This window comes from Hylobates moloch, unplaced genomic scaffold, assembly GCF_009828535.3.
Source record: "Hylobates moloch isolate HMO894 unplaced genomic scaffold, HMol_V3 SCAFFOLD_3, whole genome shotgun sequence".
NCBI lineage: Eukaryota > Metazoa > Chordata > Mammalia > Primates > Hylobatidae > Hylobates > Hylobates moloch.
Window position 1 is genome coordinate 14,545,331 of NW_026652278.1, and position 17,780 is coordinate 14,563,110.

General features: G+C 39.4%; 1 pseudogene; it reads left to right on the forward strand.

Annotated features, from left to right (window-relative positions):
• The window catches only part of LOC116478412 (L-lactate dehydrogenase A chain-like), a 29,898-nt pseudogene extending 14,674 nt beyond the window's left edge, over positions 1-15,224 (forward strand).
• The last annotated feature ends 2,556 nt before the right edge of the window (positions 15,225-17,780 follow it).

Consider the following 17,780-nt stretch of genomic DNA (forward strand, 5'->3'; position numbering starts at 1 on the left):
GGGTGCACGCAGAGCTAATCGGTGCTCCCTGAGATTGCTATGTAGGCAAGGAGAGAAATTCTCTTTCCAATGACTTCACGAAATGTATCAGTTATTTGCTGCCACAATAATGCTGTGTAATGAGCAACCGCAGAACCTCAGTGACATACAACAATGAACATTTATTTAGCTCCCAAGTCTGTGTGGCTTGGTGGGGCTCACTCACATGGCTCAACATTGGCTGCATGTCTGCTGATCTGCGCTGGCTGTGGCTGGTTTGGCTGGAATAGCTCAGTGCAGCCCCATGTGCACCATCCTCATTGCGCTAGCCCAGCATGTCCTGATGAAGCAAGTGGAAAGGCACAAGTGCTTTTTCTTTTCTTTTCTTTGCTTTTCCTCTCTCTTTCTCTTTCTCTCTTTCTTTCTCCCTTTCTCTCTTTCTTTCTTTCTTTTGAGACGGAGTCTCGCTCTGTTACCCAGGCTGGAGTGCAGTGGTGCGATCTCGGCTCACTGCAAGCTCCGCCTCCCGGGTCCACGCCATTCTCCTGCCTCAGCCTCCTGAGTAGCTGGGACCACAGGTGCCCGCAACTACGCCTGGCTAATTTTTTGTATTTTTCATAGAGACGAGGTTTCACTGTGTTAGCCAGGATGGTCTCGATCTCCTGACCACGTGATCCGCCTGCCTTGGCCTCCCAAAGTATTGGGATTACAGGCGTGAGCCACCGCGCCCAGCCCACACAAGTGCTTTTTCAAGGCTCTCTTACTAACATCTCATTGGCCAAAGAAAGTTACATGACCAAATGCAGACTCAAGGAATGAGGAAATAGACTCCATGTCCTCAGTAAGAGGAACTGCAAAGTCACATAGACAAGGCATGACTTTAGGAGGGTTGAAAGATTGGGAAGATGAAGGCAATTTACTCTGTCACACTATACTGAGCTAGGAGGATGTGATTCAAGGGCAGCTGCTGGCCATTTTGCCTCCCATAGGGAGAGAATGATACCAGAGAATGAAACCAGGCAAAAAGAGGATAAGCCAAGTAGTGGGGAACAAGCCAGAGACCTGATCCAGCTTTACCTGCAGTCTCATTCCCCTTGGGCTTCTATGAATTAGCAGGTTCCCTTTTTGATTCAGCTTGGTGAATTGGGTTCTTGCCAGTTGCAATGGAAAGAAGCCTAACTATCATTGCTCTGATAGCCAGGAAAAGAAGTTTGGATGCTAAAAATGCTTGAGGAGAGAACCAATATAATCTAACTCCCTGTTTGAGGAATATAATTGGGGGTAGGGTGAAAATTATGAAACCGTTGTAGTAATTCAAACACAAGAGTGATGAGACCCGAATTAGGAGGAGCAGGGCAGTGAAAGCAGAGAGAATTTGACACAGGTAATGCTTTGCAGAGAGAGAATTAATGGGATTTGCTGGCTGGGTGTGAGGTATAATGAGAGAGTGTGAAATAAAATAGAAGTGGCCTTTCTCACCTGGAAGATGGGGTGGAAGTTTCGGTGGTTTGCTGGTGAACTGGTTTTCTCCAAAAACAGAGCCCCTTATTGTAGTGTTTGCCAATTTTTGTGGCATAAATATTGCCACCATGGCAGGTTTCAAGGGACCAACAGTTTAGCAACCAGCAGGGAAAATTCCTGAATATTTCACAGTTGACTCTTGGGAGCCAGCACAACCTGCTCCAGCACACCAGTGGTCCAAAGTGGTGGCGATTTCACACAGTAAGGAAGGCAGCTGGATTTTGGATACCTTAAGTTGGAGTTGCCTGCAGGTCCTGCAAATGAAGATGTCCAGGGGATGTAGAAATATGGCTCCGGGACTCAGGAGAGGTTCAGTCTACACCGAGTTTTTGGGGAGGCAGCAGCATCATTTTTGGAGAAAATAATGATGAGAGAATGATGACATGGCGTGAGTGTCCTTTGACTCTAACCGGGGTGAGGATGACTGGCAGGCCTAATCTGCCTCACAGGTTGATTTTCCTGGCTCAAGTGGTATTACTAAAAATTAAAGTTCATTGCTCTATTACTTTCCTGGGGTTGTAAAAAATTACCATAAGCCAGATGGCTTGAAACAACAGAAATGTATTCTCTCATAGTTCTGGAGGCCAAACATCCAATAATCTGAAAGGAAGGTGTGGATTCCTTCTGATTCCAGCAGGGTTGGTTCCTTCTGGAGGCTCTGAGAGACCACCCCATGCCTCTCTCCTGACTTGTGGTGGCTGCTGGCATCCTCGGGGTCCTTGGCTTGTACATGCATTGATCTCATCTCGATCCTTAATTAGTTTAGCAAAGACTCTATTTCCAAATAAGGTCACTTTCCGAGTTTCCAAGTGGACATGAATTTTTGGAGGATACTGTTCAACCCGCTACAGTTGCTGGTGGTTACAACTTGATGGATTTCACAAAAAATAGAGATTTCTAACTTCTCTTGAACAACGCATCTGGCCCATGGGCCTGCAATCGTCTGGGGTGGAAAGGCAGCTGCCCCCTTTCCCTGGGTACTTTGCTCAGTTCTTCACCTGCCCAGCCCCTGCCTTAGTTCAGGTGGAGCCAAGTCCTGGGGCCTCTGAGAGGCTGGAATCCTCCTCCTGCTCTTTCATCTTCCTGATGTCTCCTTAGCAACAGACACTTATTTATTCTGTTCACAAGCCACTGTTTAACAGTATTTATTTCCAGAGTCAGAAATATTTGATTCCAATTAGGGACACCAAATTGAAACCCATGCAGCGTCAAAGATGCAGGTCAGGCAATAGTTGAGAGCCCTGTGACAGTGGAGCGGGAGGGAGAGCGCAGGCCCCTGGAGGGAAGCCGTGTGAGCCGTGCAACCACTGCCCTGATCCCTGTGTGCTCTTGGATTAGTAACTCAGTCTTAGCTGACCTCAGTTTCCTTCCTGTGCAATGGGTATAGTAACAGTTCCTTTCAGGACTGTGAGGGCTTGAAATACTATGTGTAAAGTGGCTAGCACAGTCCTGTCATGTGGTAGAGATTTAGTAAGTGTATGGTGCACAAATGAGTGAGTTAGTGATTGGAACTTTGTATCACTTCCAGCTGAAACAGGAGATAGAGTTCAAATGCAAATAACATTCCCCATGCCACAAGGATGTAATCAGAAAAGAAGGTGATGCAATATTTCCAGGTCTTCCCTGGCCCTGCTGTCGAATAAACTATGCATTTTTCAGTCAGAAGGAAATCTACTCTGAAATGAAGTAGTAATTCCAAAGGTAGTAATAATGACAGACATAAAAATTTCAGATCCCAACAGATATGAAATTTATCTAATTAGGGAACAAAATAAGATATTTTTCAAGCATCTAGGATAGCATTTCTAATTGGATGTGTTCTAAAAGAAGTTAATAGACGCTCTATGAAAAAAGGGTTCCTGGTTACATAAGTCAGGAAAATATTCAAGTATGAATGTTGTCTTTACTGTGGGACTTTTCATAGCCTTTATTATGTTAGTATACAGTGTAATTTCCTAAGTGGAGATAGAACATGGAGTCTTTTTTTTTTTTTTTTTGAGTCGGAGTTTCCACTCTTGTTGCCCAGGCTGGAGTGCAATGGCACGATCTCGGCTCACTGCAACCTCCACCTCCCACGTTCAAGCAATTCTCCTGCCTCAGCCTCTGGAGTAGCTGGTATTACAGGCATGCACCACCACACACGGCTAATTTTGTATTTTTAGTAGAGATGGGGTTTCTCCATGTTGGTCAGGCTGATCTCAAACTCCCGACCTCAGGTGATCCGCCCACCCAAAGTGCTGGGATTACAAGTGTGAGCCACCATGCCTGGCCACTGGAGTCTTTTACAAATATATTTGGCCATAACAACCCTCCCATGCCTCTTTTAGGGGGAACTAACATTGCATGAACACAGCACTGAGTAACACAGCATGACTGTTGATGAATATGGTCCCCCACCAAAAGCCAGACATTCTTTTAGGTTTCAGGGGGCTCTGATCCTGGATAAGATGTCAGACCGCTCAGTCTTGTGATTTGGATTATTAAATGACAGGTTGATCAAGGCATTTGATATGGAAGGCAAGACAGTAGGCATTGCGCCTATCTGGGAGATGGCACCTAATTTAAGGCAACTGGTGAGATTCCTGTAGGCAGCCTGGGGACTGCCTGGAGAGGAGGGGTTGGGAAAGCCCCAGGGAGGCGGAGCTGCCCATTCAGGCTCTCATCTCCCTCTGCTTCCAGGTCCTCCAGGGCCAAATCTGATCTGCAGAGGAGCTTCCATCACACCTTCCCAGGTGCTTGAGCTCAGCTGGGCTCCTGGGGCCTAGGGCTGGGAGTTGCCTGTTCCTGGAGCCATCACCTTTAATCTCCTTACCTTTCTGCCACCAAAACCCACTGGCTAACTCTGCCCAGCAACCACCCTCCCACTCAGACCCAAGGACTCAGGCAAAACTCATCATCTTTTTTTTTTTTTAGATGGAGTCTCGCTCTGTCGCGCAGGCTGGAGTAAGGTGGCGTTATCTCGGCTCATTGCAACCTCCTCCTCCTGGATTCAAGAGATTCTCCTGCCTCAGCTTTCCAAGTAGCTGGGACTACAGGTATGTGCCACCATGCCCGGCTAATTTTTGTATTTTTAGTAGAGACAGGATTTCACCATGTTGGCCAGGCTAGCCTTGAACTCCTGACCTCAAGCGATCCACCTGCCTCAGCCTCCCAAAGTGCTTGGATTACAGGCATAAGCCACTGTGCCTGGCCCCTATCAGCTTTAAACCCCTTTACCTATAAGGCTCATACATCTTGACAATTCAGTCACATGACTCTCCCAGCTGCAAGGGAGGCAGTGTGGTAAGTCTTCTAGCTGGGTGTTCTTGAGCTCACCTGAACATCAGGCTCTCTTCCAAAGGAAGAAGGGGAGAATGGGGACAGGGTACTGAGAGGTCACCAGCAGTCTGCCACAGTGCCTCTTACTTTTTCACTGTATATTTTTGCATGTCATTGAAAATCTTCATAAATATATATATATATATAATTTATTTATTTATTTATTGAGACAGAGTCTTGCTCTGTCTCCCAGGCTGGAGTGCAGTGGTGCGATCTCCGCTCACTGCAACCTCCACCTCCCAGGTTCACACCATTCTTCTGCCTCAGCCTCCTGAGTAGCTGGGACTGTAGGCGCCCACCATCATGTCCGGCTAATTTTTTGTATTTTTAGTAGAGATGGGGTTTCACTATGTTAGCCAGGATGGTCTTGATCTCCTGACCTTGTGATCCTCCCACCTTGGCCTCCCAAAGTGCTGGGATTACTGGCGTGAGCCACTGTGCCCAGCCCATGAATATTTTTAATGATGACATAAGATTCTGTCATAGCTATAATTACATGTACCATAATTTACTTAGTCATTCATCTCTAGCAAATATTTAAATTGTTAACAGTTTTTCATTATTAACAATAAAGAACATTTCCTGGGCTTTGACCTGATTTTGGATTATTTCCTCAGGTTTGGTTCCTAGCAGTGAAACTACTGGTTTACATGAGCTGAAATATTAACATTTCTTGCTATACAATGCTGAATTCTCTTTCTAAAAGTAGATTCACCTCACTCTCTCCTGGATTAAGAAGAAACAGAGATTTAAAAAACATCATGGGCTGGGCGTGGTGGCTGATGCTTGTAATCCCAGCACTTTGGGAGGCCAAGGCAGGCAGATCACCTGAGATCAGGAGTTCGAGGCCAGCCTGGCCAACATGGTGAAACTCTGTCTCTCTTAAAAATATAAAAATTAGCTGGGTGTCTTGGCACACACCTGTAATCCCAGCTACTCAGGAGGCTGAGGTAGGAGAATTGCTTAATCCTGGGAGGCAGAGGTTGCAATGAGCTGAGATTGCACCACTGCACTCCAGCCTGGGAGACAGAGCGAGACTCCATCTCAAAAAAACCAACCAACCAACCAATCAACCAACCAACCATCCAACCAGACAACATAACGTCATGTCTGCTTTCACTTTGATGGTGATAGAATGGTTGTTTATTGAAACAACCTCCTCGAGCCTCCTGGCTAACCAATGTTTGACCACTTGGCTGATGTCACGTGCTGTTGAGAGGATGGGGCCATGGGCATTGTAGCCCACAGATTGGGCACAGCACCACCCCTGCCATCTTATTGTTTCAGAGAAGATCTTCAGCCAAAGCTCTGTGCCTCATGTGTTGGGTGATGCTGTCTTGTCAGCAGTAACATTTCTACCTTCTCAATATTTTCCTGCTTCTCTCTGTCACTGGATGCTTCCTTGAAGGCTCTGAGGATCAGAAAAGAGTCCTGCTTATCCAATTCTGAAGGGTTAACTTCATGGCTGTTCTTACTATCTTACTTTTCTATCATCAGTTGCCTTGGTGATGTCACCAACCCTTTTTGGAGTAGAAGTAGGAGGTACAATCTTTGGAGCCAGGACAAACATGGGATCAATTCCCTATGAATGGCAGCAGCAGCTGGTGTCAAATTAACCTGGATATGGGCTGACTCCCATGAACTGAAAGTTTGTGTCCCCCAGAATTTGTTGAATTTATGTTGAAACCATAATCTCTAATGTGATGGTATTTGGAGATGAAGTCTTTGGGAGGTCACTGGGTCATAAGGGTACAGTCCTTATGATGGGATCAGTCACTTTATAAGAAGAGATAGGACAGAACCCCCCCATCACCCCTGCCACGTGAAGACATAACCAGGAGCTGAATCTGCTGGTGCTTTGATCTTGGACTTCCCAGCCTCTAGAACTGTGAGGAATAAATGTTTGTTGTTTAAGCCACCCATTCTGTGGCAATTTGTTATAGTATCCTGATCTGACTAACACAGATCACCAAAGAAAGTTGAAACTTTGCCTTCTGTGAGGCTAAAGAGGAGAGCTCTCTGTGTTTTCTTTTTTTGTAAAAAAGGATATTTTATTTGAAAACAGTTTAAGATAATACAGACAAATTTCAAATGTAGTATAGAGAGTTCTCATATACTTTACACCCAGTTTTCCCTGTTACAAACGTCTTACATTAGTATGGTACATTTGTCACAATTAATGATCAAATATTAGTATATTATTGTTAACTAAAGCTCATACTTTATTCAGATCTCCTTAGTTTTTTCTTGATACCTTTTTTCTGTTCCGAGATCCCATATAGGATCCTATGTTACATTAGTTGTCATATATCCTTAGCCTCCTCTTGGATATGATAATTTCTCAGATTTTTCCTTTTTTTGATGAGCTTTACAGTTTTGAGGAACACTGGTCAGATATTTTGTAGACTGTCTCTCAACTGGGAATTGTCTATTTTTTTCATAATTAGACTGAGGTTATGCATTTTTGGGAAGAAGACCACAGAGATAAACTATTGTTCTCACCATATCAAGGGTACATGCTATCAGCATGATGTTGACCTTGATCACTTGGTTGAGGTTCTATTTGTCAGATTTCTCCACCACAAAGTTACTTTTTCCTCCTCCTTTCTATACATACTCTTTGGATAGAAGTCACTATGTACAGCCCATGCTTAAGGAGTGGAGCATTATACTCCACTTCCTTGAGGGCAAGTATCTACATAAATTATTTGGAATTGTTCTGCACAGAATATTTGCCTACTCTCCCCCATTTATTCATTCATTTGCTCATTTGTTTATGTCAGTATGAACTCATATGTTTTTAGGCACAAATTCTACATACATATTTTTATAACAGTTTTATTGAAATATAATTTGCATACCATGGCCAGATGCAGTGGCTCACGCCTGTAGTCTCAGCACTTCGGGAGGCCGAGGTGGGTGGATTGCCTGAGCTCAGGAGTTCTAGACCAACCTGGGCAACATGGCAAAACCCGATCTCTACAAAAAGTACAAAAATTAGCCAGGCATGGTGGTGCATACCTGTGGTCCCAGCTACTTGGAGGGCTGAGGTGGGAGGATCCTTTGAGCCAGGGAGGTCAAGGCTGCAGTAAGCTGAGATTTTGCCACTACACTTCAGCCTAAGTAACACAGTGAGACCCCACATCTAAATAATAATAATAACAATGATAATTTGCCTAGTATACAGCTTACCCATTTAAAGTTTACAATTCACTCGTATTTAGCATATTCATGGAGTTACACAACCATCACCGCAATGAATTTTAGAATATTATCATTACCCTGAAGAGACTGCTCATGAGCAGTCACTCCCCATTTCCTCCTCATCTCACCAGCCTTAGGCAACCACGGATCTACTTTCTGTTTCAATAGAGTTGCCTACTTTGCACATTTCGTATGATACATACAGTATGTGGTCTTTTGAGATTGGCTTCTTTCATTAAGCGTAATGTTTTTAAGGTTCATCCAAATTGTAGCATGTATCAGTACTTCATTTCCTTTTATTGCCAAATATCCCATTAAATCGGTATACCACATTTTATCTATTCATCAGTTGATAGATATTTGTATTGTTGCCACTTTTTGGCTATTTTGAATAATACTGCTATGAATTACCATGTACAAGGTTTTGTGTGGACATATGCTTTTAATTTCTCTTGAATATAAACCTAGGAGTGGAATTGCCAAGTATATGCTCGGCATAGTCATAGTCTTATGACTCGATGCTTAACTTTTTGAGAAACTGCCAGACTATCTTCCAAAGTGATTGCACCATTTGCATTCTCACTAGCAGTGTATAAAGACTGTAATTTCTCCACATCCTCACCCACACTTGTTATTTTCTGTTTTTTTTTTTTTTTAGTAGCCATCCTAATGGGTATGAGATGATATTTCATTATGGTTTTGATGTGCATTTTCTTGATCACTTAAGATGTTATCTTTTCGTTTGCTTATTGGCCACTTGGATATATCTGAAGAAATGTCTGTTCAAATCTTTTGCCTATTTCTTAGTTGGGTTACTTGTCTTTTTATTATTGAATTGTAGAAGTTCTTTATATATTTTGGATACAAATACCTTATCAGAGATATGATTCGAAAGTATCTGTTCCTACTCTGTGAGCTATCTTCTCACTTTCTTGATGGTATGCTTTAAAACACAAAAGTTTAAAACTTTGATGAAGCCCAGTTTACTTATTTTTTCTTTTGTAGCTTGTGCTTTTGATGTCAAACTCAAGAAATCATTGTGTAATCCAAGGTCCTGAAGATTTTTGCCCATGTCTTCTCCTACGATCTTTATAATTTTAGCATTTACACTTAGGTCTTTAATCCATTTTGAGTTCATTTTTGTATGTGGGTTGGGGCAGAGGTCCAACTTCATTCTTTTTTACATGGATATCCAGTTGTCCCAGAAGTATTTGTTGAAGAGACTATTCTTTCCCCATGGAATAGTCTTGATCAAAGATCAATTGACCATAAACATGGAGGTTTATTTCTGAGCTTTTAATTCTATTTCATTGATCTGGATGTCTGTTCTTATGCCAGTACTACACTGTCTTGGTTACTGTAGCTTTGCTTTAAGTTTTGAAATCAGGAGGTGTGAATCTTTCAAATGCATTATTTGTTATTTTTCAAAGTTATTTTGGCTATTTAGATGTTTTCCATATGAATTTTAGGATCAGCTTGTCAATTTCTGCAAAGAAGTCAGCTGAGATTTTGATAAAGATTGTGTTAAATCTGTAGATAACTTTGGGGAATATTGTCATCCGAACAATAATAAGTCTGATTCACAAACATAGGATGTTTTTCCATACAAATTATATTTTAATTAAAATACGCTTTCATACTAAATAAATAATAGTATGCAAAGCAGTATATAGTTCAGTGTCCAATGATTGTTTCCATTGACATGATATCCAAAATAGCTTTCTTTGATATGAATTGAGAATGTAGCATGTCATGTCACTATAATTATGAACATCTGTTTATTTTTTTTGAGACAGAGTCTTGCTCTGTCACCCAGTCTGGAGTGCAGTGGCTCGACCTCGGCTCACTGCAAGCTCCGCCTCCCAGGTTCAAGTGATTCTCCTGCCTCAGCCTCCCGAGTAGCTGGGACTACAGGCGCGTGCCACCACGCCTGGCTAATTTTGGTATTTTTAGTAGAGACGGGGTTTCACCATGTTGGCCAGACTTGTCTCGAACTCCTGACCTTGTGATCTGCCCGCCTTGGTCTGCTGAGATTACCGGTGTGAGCCACCGCGCCCGGCCCATCTGTCTATTTATCCCTTGATACCATCTTAGGCTGGGAAATATCACAAAAAGAGCGTATGACAACATCTGTATATTCTTGGACTTTACTTGTATCATTGAAAATGATGTAACATAAAAGTTAGAAGTTATCTTTTGTGTCAAGATTCTTCATGGAAATAGGGAGTCAAGGAAGCTAAGATAGTTCCTTATGTCCCGAAAATACATGGTCTGTCTCTTTTGTCTGAGTAAAAGTTCAACTGAAAAAATTTGGATCTTTACCAAAATTGGATTTTCTCTAATATGGGAGTATCGTCTTGAGCCATTCTACAAGATTGCTTGTTGCGTCAGACAAAAAACCTTGGTAAAGCAATATGCTCTTGAAATTCTTAAGCTGTTTTTTGCCTTGGAGGAAAACTTAAAAATGAAAGCAAATGCCTCTGTCCAATGTTCTCATCCATCCCAGATTCACTAAACTCTACTGCAATGTTTGAAGCAGATCATGGAGAAACTACCATTTCCCTTCATTGGAATGAAAGTATTGACAGCCCTTAGCTGAGCAAACTCCTGGTTTCCATTTGTTATTTGCACAAGGGCAGCATCAGATTTTATTTTTTGAGCCCTTTTGGAAAGTGCAAAGACCTCCTATGGTTTTGTTTTATTATATGTATTTTTATTTTGAGACAATTGTATATTCACTTGTAAGAATTGATACAGCCTGATCTCACATATCCTTTATCCAGTTTCCCCAGACAGTAACATCTTGTAAAACTATAGTTTTACATTACCAGGATATTAACATTAATACAGTCAAGATACAGAACATTTCCATCCCCACAAGGATCCCTCATGTGCCCTTTTATAATCACATCCGCTTCCCTCTTGTCTCCACCCCTCCCTTGACCCCTAGCAGCCACTAATCTGTTCTCCATTTATGTACATTTTTTCATTTTAAGAATGTTATATAAATGGAACCATATAGTATATAACCTTTGAGATTGGCTTTTTTCAACTAAAATAGTTCTCTGGAGATTCATCCGTGCTGTTGTGTATATCAATGGTTTATTCCTTTTTATTACTAATTAGTATTCCATGGTATGCATCACAGTTTATTTACCTGTATATCCATTGGAGGAAATCTGGGTTGTTTCCAACTTTTAGCTATTATAAATAAAGCTGCTATAAACCTTCATGTATGGTGGTGTGAACATAAGTCTTTCTCTGGGATAAATGTCCAGGAGTGCAATTGCTAGGTCTTATGGTAATTGCATGTTTAGTTTTAAAAATAAACCATAATGGTGTTTTCCAGAGTGACTCTGCCATTTTATATTGGCAGCAACAATGTATGAATGATCCAGTTTCTCTGCATCCTTGTAAGCATTTGGTGTTGTCACTATTTTTTATCGTAGCCATTTGATATGTCCTAGTGATATCTCATCATAATTTCAATTTACCTTTCCATAATGTCTAATGATGTTGAATATCTTTTCATGTGCTTATTTGCCATTGTGTATCCTCTTAGTGAAATGTCTGTTTATATCTTTTGCTCGTTTTCTAATTGGATTTTTTTCACCCTTGGTTCTTTGTATATTCTAGATGCTACTAGATCCTACTCTTTAGCTTGTATTTTTTTTTCTCTTAACAGGATATTTTTGCAGAGCAGAAGTTTTTAATTTTGATGAACTCCAACCTATCAATTTTTCCTATTAGTGTTAAACCTGAGAACTATTTGCCTCCTCCTAAATACTGAAGATTTTCTGTTTTTTCTTAAAAGTTTTATAGTTTTTATATTTTATGCTTAAGTCCATAATCCATTTTGAGTTAATTTTTATATAAGATGTGAGACTTATCTTGAGGTTCTCCTTAACAACCCCCCCTTTTTTTTTAACCTATGGATGTACAACTGTTTTAGCATGATTTGCTTAAAAGACTGTCTTTCCTCCATTAAATTGCTTTTGCACTTTTGTAAAAAATCAGCTGGACATTCTTGTGTGAGTCTATTTCTGAGTTTTCTATTATATCGCATTGATCTATGCATCTATTTATCCACCAACAAACACAGTCTTGATTATAGTAGCTTTGTTCTTTTTCAAAACTGTTTTTAGCTCTTCTAGTTCCTTTGCTTTTCCATATAGATTTTATAATAACCTTGTCTATGTCTATAAAATTCTTGCTAGGGTTTAGAAAGGAAACTGTACATAAATTTGAGGAGAATTGACATCTTTATTGTGTAGTTTTCCAATCCATTTACATAGTATATCTCTCCATTTATTTAGACATCCTTAGATTTCTTTCATCAGTATTTTGTAGTTTTCAGTATGGAAGTTCTGTTTATGTTTTGTTAAATTTACACTGAAGTATTTTACTTTCTGAGCAATTTTAAATGGTACTGTATTTTAAATTTCCAGGTCTACATGTTTATTGCTAGTATATAGAAATACACTTGATTCCTGTATGTTTATCTCATGTCCAGTAACACTGCTGGCCTCATTTATTAGTTCTAGGAATTTTATGTAGATTTGTTTGGAATCTGTTTAGACAATCACACCTGCAAATAGAGACAGTTCTAGATCCCTTTCCCTCTGTATGCCTTTTGTTTCCTTTTTGTTTTGTTTTGTTTTGTTGCACTGGCTAGAACTTCTTGCACTATGTTGAATAAAAGTTGTGAGAGTGAATACCTTTGCTTTGTTCCCAGTCTTAGTGAGAAAGCATCCAGTCTCTCACCGTTAAGTATAATGTTAGCTGTAGGTTTTTGTAGGTGTTTTTAGCAAGCAGGAGAAGTTCCCACTATTCCTATCTTTCTGAGAGTTTTTATCATGAATGCATTTTGAATTTTGCAGAATGCATTTTTTTGCATCAATTGATAAGATCATATGATTGTTCTTTAGCCTGTTATGATGGTGAATTAGATTGATTGATTGATTTTAGAATATTGAATCAGCCTCATATCCATGGAACAAATCACACTCGATCATGAAGTATAATTCTTTTTATATATTGCTGAGTTCTATTTGCCAATATTTTGTTAAACATTTTTGTGTCTATATTCATAAGGGATATTGGTCTGTGGTTTTCTTTTTTGGTACTGTCTTTGTCTGTTCTTGTATCAAGGTAATAATAGTTTCATAAAATGAGTTGGAAAGTGTTCTTTCTTCTTGTATTTTCTTGAAGAGATTGTATAGAATCAGTGTCAGTTCCTCTTTAATAATTTTGTAGAATTCTCCAGTGAAATCATCGGTTCTAGATAGCTCTGTTTTTTTGTTGTTGTTGGGGTGGGGGTGGTGATTTAAAATTATACATTAATTTTCCCTAATAGTTAGAGGGCTATTCACTCATCTGCTTCATATTGGATGGGTTGTGGTAGTTTGTGGTTTTTGAAGAAGTGGCCCATTTCATTTAAGTTGTTAAGTTTACGTGTTTAGAGTTGTTCTTAGCATTCCCTTTGTATTCTTTTGATATCTTCAGGGTCTGTAGTGATGTCCCCTCTTTCATTCCTGACACTGATAATTTGTGCCTTCTCCCTTTTCTTTGTCAATCTTGTCAGTGGTTTGTTAACTCTATTGATTTTTTTTTCAAAGAATTAGCTCTTTGTTTTATTGTTTTTTTTCATTGCTTTCCTGTTCTCAATTTTATTGATTTTTTCTCTTAGCTTTATTATTTCCTCCATTCTGCTTGCTTTGTGTTAATTTTGCTCTTTTTTAACCTGGGTTATTGAGGTGGGAGTTTAGATTATTTATTTGAGACCTTTCCTCTTTTCTAACGTATGCATTTAGTACTACAAATTTCCTTCTCAACACAGCTGTGTCCCACAAATTTTGTTTCTATTTTTTTTTTTTTGAGATGGGGTCTTACTGTGTTGCCCAGGCTGGTCTCAAACTCCTGGGCTCAAGTGATCCTTCCACCTTGGCCTCTCAAAGTGCTGAGATTACAGGTGTGAGTCCCCATGTCTGGCCACAAATTTTGATATGCTGTATCTTCATTTTCATTACATTCAATCTATTTGTTTATTTTTCTTGAGGCCTCCTCTTCAACCCGTAAGTTATTTAGAAGCATATTGTTTAGTTTTCAATTGTTTAGATATTTTGTTGTAATCTTTTTTTGCTAGTGATTTCTAGTTTGGTTCTATTGTGGTTGGAGAACATGCCCTGGATGATTTCAATTCTTTTAAATTTGTTGAGGTTTGTTTTATGGCCGAAAATATGGTCTACTTTGGTATATGTTCTGTGAGTATTTGAAAAGAATATATATTCTGCTATTTTATGTGGAGGCTTCTATAAATGTCAATTAGATCCTGTTGTTGAGTTAATCTATAACCTTGCTGATTTTCTATTTAGTTGTTTTATCAGTTGTTGAGAGAGGGGTGTTAAAGTCTGTGATTAAAATTGTGGATTTGCACAGCCCGAACTGCAAGTTGCTTACTGTTTCAAATCCAGTGGATATCTTGACCTACGTGGCTTGGAAGATAAATGGCTTTCCCAAAAACTGTATTATTGGAAGTGGTTGCAATCTGGATTCAGCCCGATTCCATTACCTGATGGGGAAAGACCGGGAGTTCACCTATTAAGCTGTCATGGGTGGGTCCTTGGGGAACATGGAGATTCCAGTGTGCATGTATGGAGTGGAGTGAATGTTGCTGGTGTCTTCCTGAAGACTCTGCACCCAGATTTAGGCACTGATACAGATAAGAAACAGTGGAAAGAGGTTCACAAGCAGTTGGTTGAGAATGCTTATGAGGCAATCAAACTCAAAGGCTACACATCCTGGGCCATTGGACTCTCTGTAGCAGATTTGGTAGAGAGTATAATGAAGAATCCTAGGTGGGTGCACCCAATTTCCACCATGATTAAGGGTCTCTATGGAATAAAGGATGATGTCTTCCTTAGTGTTCCTTGCATTTTGGGACAGAATGGAATCTCAGACCTTGTGAAGGTGACTCTGACTCCTGAGGAAGAGGCTTGTTTGAAGAAGAGTGCAGATACACTTTGGGGGATCCAAATAGAGCTGCAATTTTAAAGTCTTCTGATGTCATAGCATTTCACTGTCTATGCTACAACAGGATTTTAGTTGGAGGTTGTGCATGTTGTCCTTTTTATCTGATCTGTGATTAAAGCAGTAATATTTTAAGATGGACTGGGAAAAACATCAATTCCTGAAGTTAGAAATAGAAATGGTTTGTAAAATCCACAGCTATATCCTGACGCTGGATGATACTAATCTTGTATAGTCCTAAACTGGTTTGTGTGAAATAGTTCTGCCACCTCTGAGGCACCACTGCCAATGCTGTACATGCTGCATTTGCCCCTTGAGCCAGGTGGATATTTACCATGTGATATATAACTTCCTGGCTCCTTCCCTGAGCATGCCCAGTCCAACATTTTTTCCCAGTCAGTCACATCCTGGGATCTAGTGTACAAATCCAATATCGCATGTCTTGTGCATAAATGTTCCAAAGGATCTTATTTTGTGAACTATATATATCAGTAGTGCACATTACCATATAATGTAAAAAGATCTACATATAAACAATGCAACCAACTATCCAAGTGTTATACCAACTAAAACCCCCAATAAACCTTGAACAGTGAAAAAAATTGTGGATTTACCTATTTTTCCTTCCATTTTATCAGGTTTTTAAAATTAAAGTTTTTTGAGATAGGGTTCTGCTGTGTTGCCCAGGCTGGTCTCAAACTCCTGGGCTCAAGTGATCTGCCTGCCTTGGCCTCCCAAAGTACTGGGATTACAGGCATGAGCCATCATGCCCAGCCTAGTTTATCAGTTTTTGCTTCACATATTTTTCAGTCCGTTGTTTGGTGCACACAGTTTAGGATTGCTAGGTCTTCTTGGTCATCATATAATATTCCTTTCTGTTTCTGCTAATTTTGTTGGATCCGAAGTCTACTTTATCTCGTAGTAATGTAGTTACCCTTACTAATGTTTTCATGATATATTTTTTCCATCCTTTTCTTTTAACCTGCCGATATTTTTATATTTGAAGTGATTTTTATGTAGACAGCACATTGTTGGGTAATGTTTTTAATCTACCTTACCAATCTCTGTCTTTTAATTGGTATATTTAGATGATTTATATTTAATGTGCTTACTTATTTGTTATGGCTAAGACTGTTATTTTATTTTTTAATTTTCTGGGGTTATTTTCTTTTTTGTTTCTCTGTTTTCTTGTTTCAGCCTTCCTGTGAGTTACTTGAACATTCTTTAGAATTCCGCTATAGATACTTACTTATCTATAGTGTTGAGTGTATCTCTTTGTTTAGCATTTTTAGTTGTTGCTGTAGGTATTACATTACATAAACATAACTTCTCATAATCTACTGGTATTGTTCCTTTACCAGTTTTAGGTAAGAAAACCTTACTTCCCTCCATGTTTGTTTTTTACCCTTTCTCATTTATAATACATTTGCCTTAAATTTTTCTTCCACATACATTTAGAAACACATCAGAAATGGTTATAACTTTTTCTTTAATCTCCAAAAGGAATTTAGATAACTCAAGAGAAGGAAAATCCATTGTATTTCTCATGTTTTTGCTTATCATTTCCTTCCCTCCTTCCCAATGCTCTAAGGCTTCTTCTTTTCTTGTTTACTTTTTCTTCTTTTTCAAAAATGGTTGATGTTCTTTAACTATTCATTTAGTATAGGTCTGCTGGGGACAAATTATCTTAGTTTTCCTTTATCTGAGAATGTCTTGATTTCCCCTTTATTCTGGAAGAATATTTTTGCTGGGTATGAGATTCTGGGTTAACAATTTTTCTCTTTCACCACCTGAAAAATATTATGCCACTTCCTTCTGGTCTCCATGGTTTCTGATGATAAACCCACTCTCATTCTAATTGTTTCCTCCCTAAAGGTAAGATGTCATTTATCTCTGGCTGCTTTCAAGATTTTTTTCTTTGTCTGTAGTTTTGAGAAGTTTAATTATGACATATCTTCATGTGGATTTCTTTGGGCTTATTCTGTTTGGAGTTCACTCAGCTTCTTAGAGCTGTAGGTTTATGCCTCTTGCTAAATTTGGAAAGCTTTCATCTAGTATTTCTTTGAGTACTTTTTTAGCTCCCTGTCTTTTCTCCTCAGGGACTCTGATGACATAAATGTTAGACCTTTTATTTATAGTACCACAAGTCCCTGAGGCTCTGTTCCTTCTTTTAAAAGATTATATTTTCATTGTTAAAGTTGGGTATTTTCTATTGTTCTATTATCCAGTTCACAGATTCTTTCCTCTGTTTGCTCCATTCTGCTATTGATCCCAACCATTGAGCTTTTAATTTCAGTTATTGTATTTTTTAGTTCTAAGGTTTTTGTTTGGTTCTGCTTTATACATTCTGGTTATTTGCTGAGACTTTGTTTCTCCTTCCCCCCCCGCCCCCAGCTTTATTGAGGTATAATTAACAAATAAAAATTATTTATTTGTATATAATATGATGTTTTGATGTATGTATACATTGTGAAATGATAATCACCATCAGAGACTTACTAGTTTTTTTACTTGCTTCAAGCACATTTGTAGTTTCTTGCTTATGCATTTTTATCATGGCTACTTTAACAAATTTTAAACATAATCCTAATATCTCTGTCATCTTGGTGTTGGCATCTTTTGACTCTTTTTTTTTTTTTTTGATAGGGTCTTGCTCTGTCACCTGGGCTGGAGTGCAGTGGTGCAATCATGGATCACTGCAGCCTTGACCTCCTGGGCTTAAGTAGTTC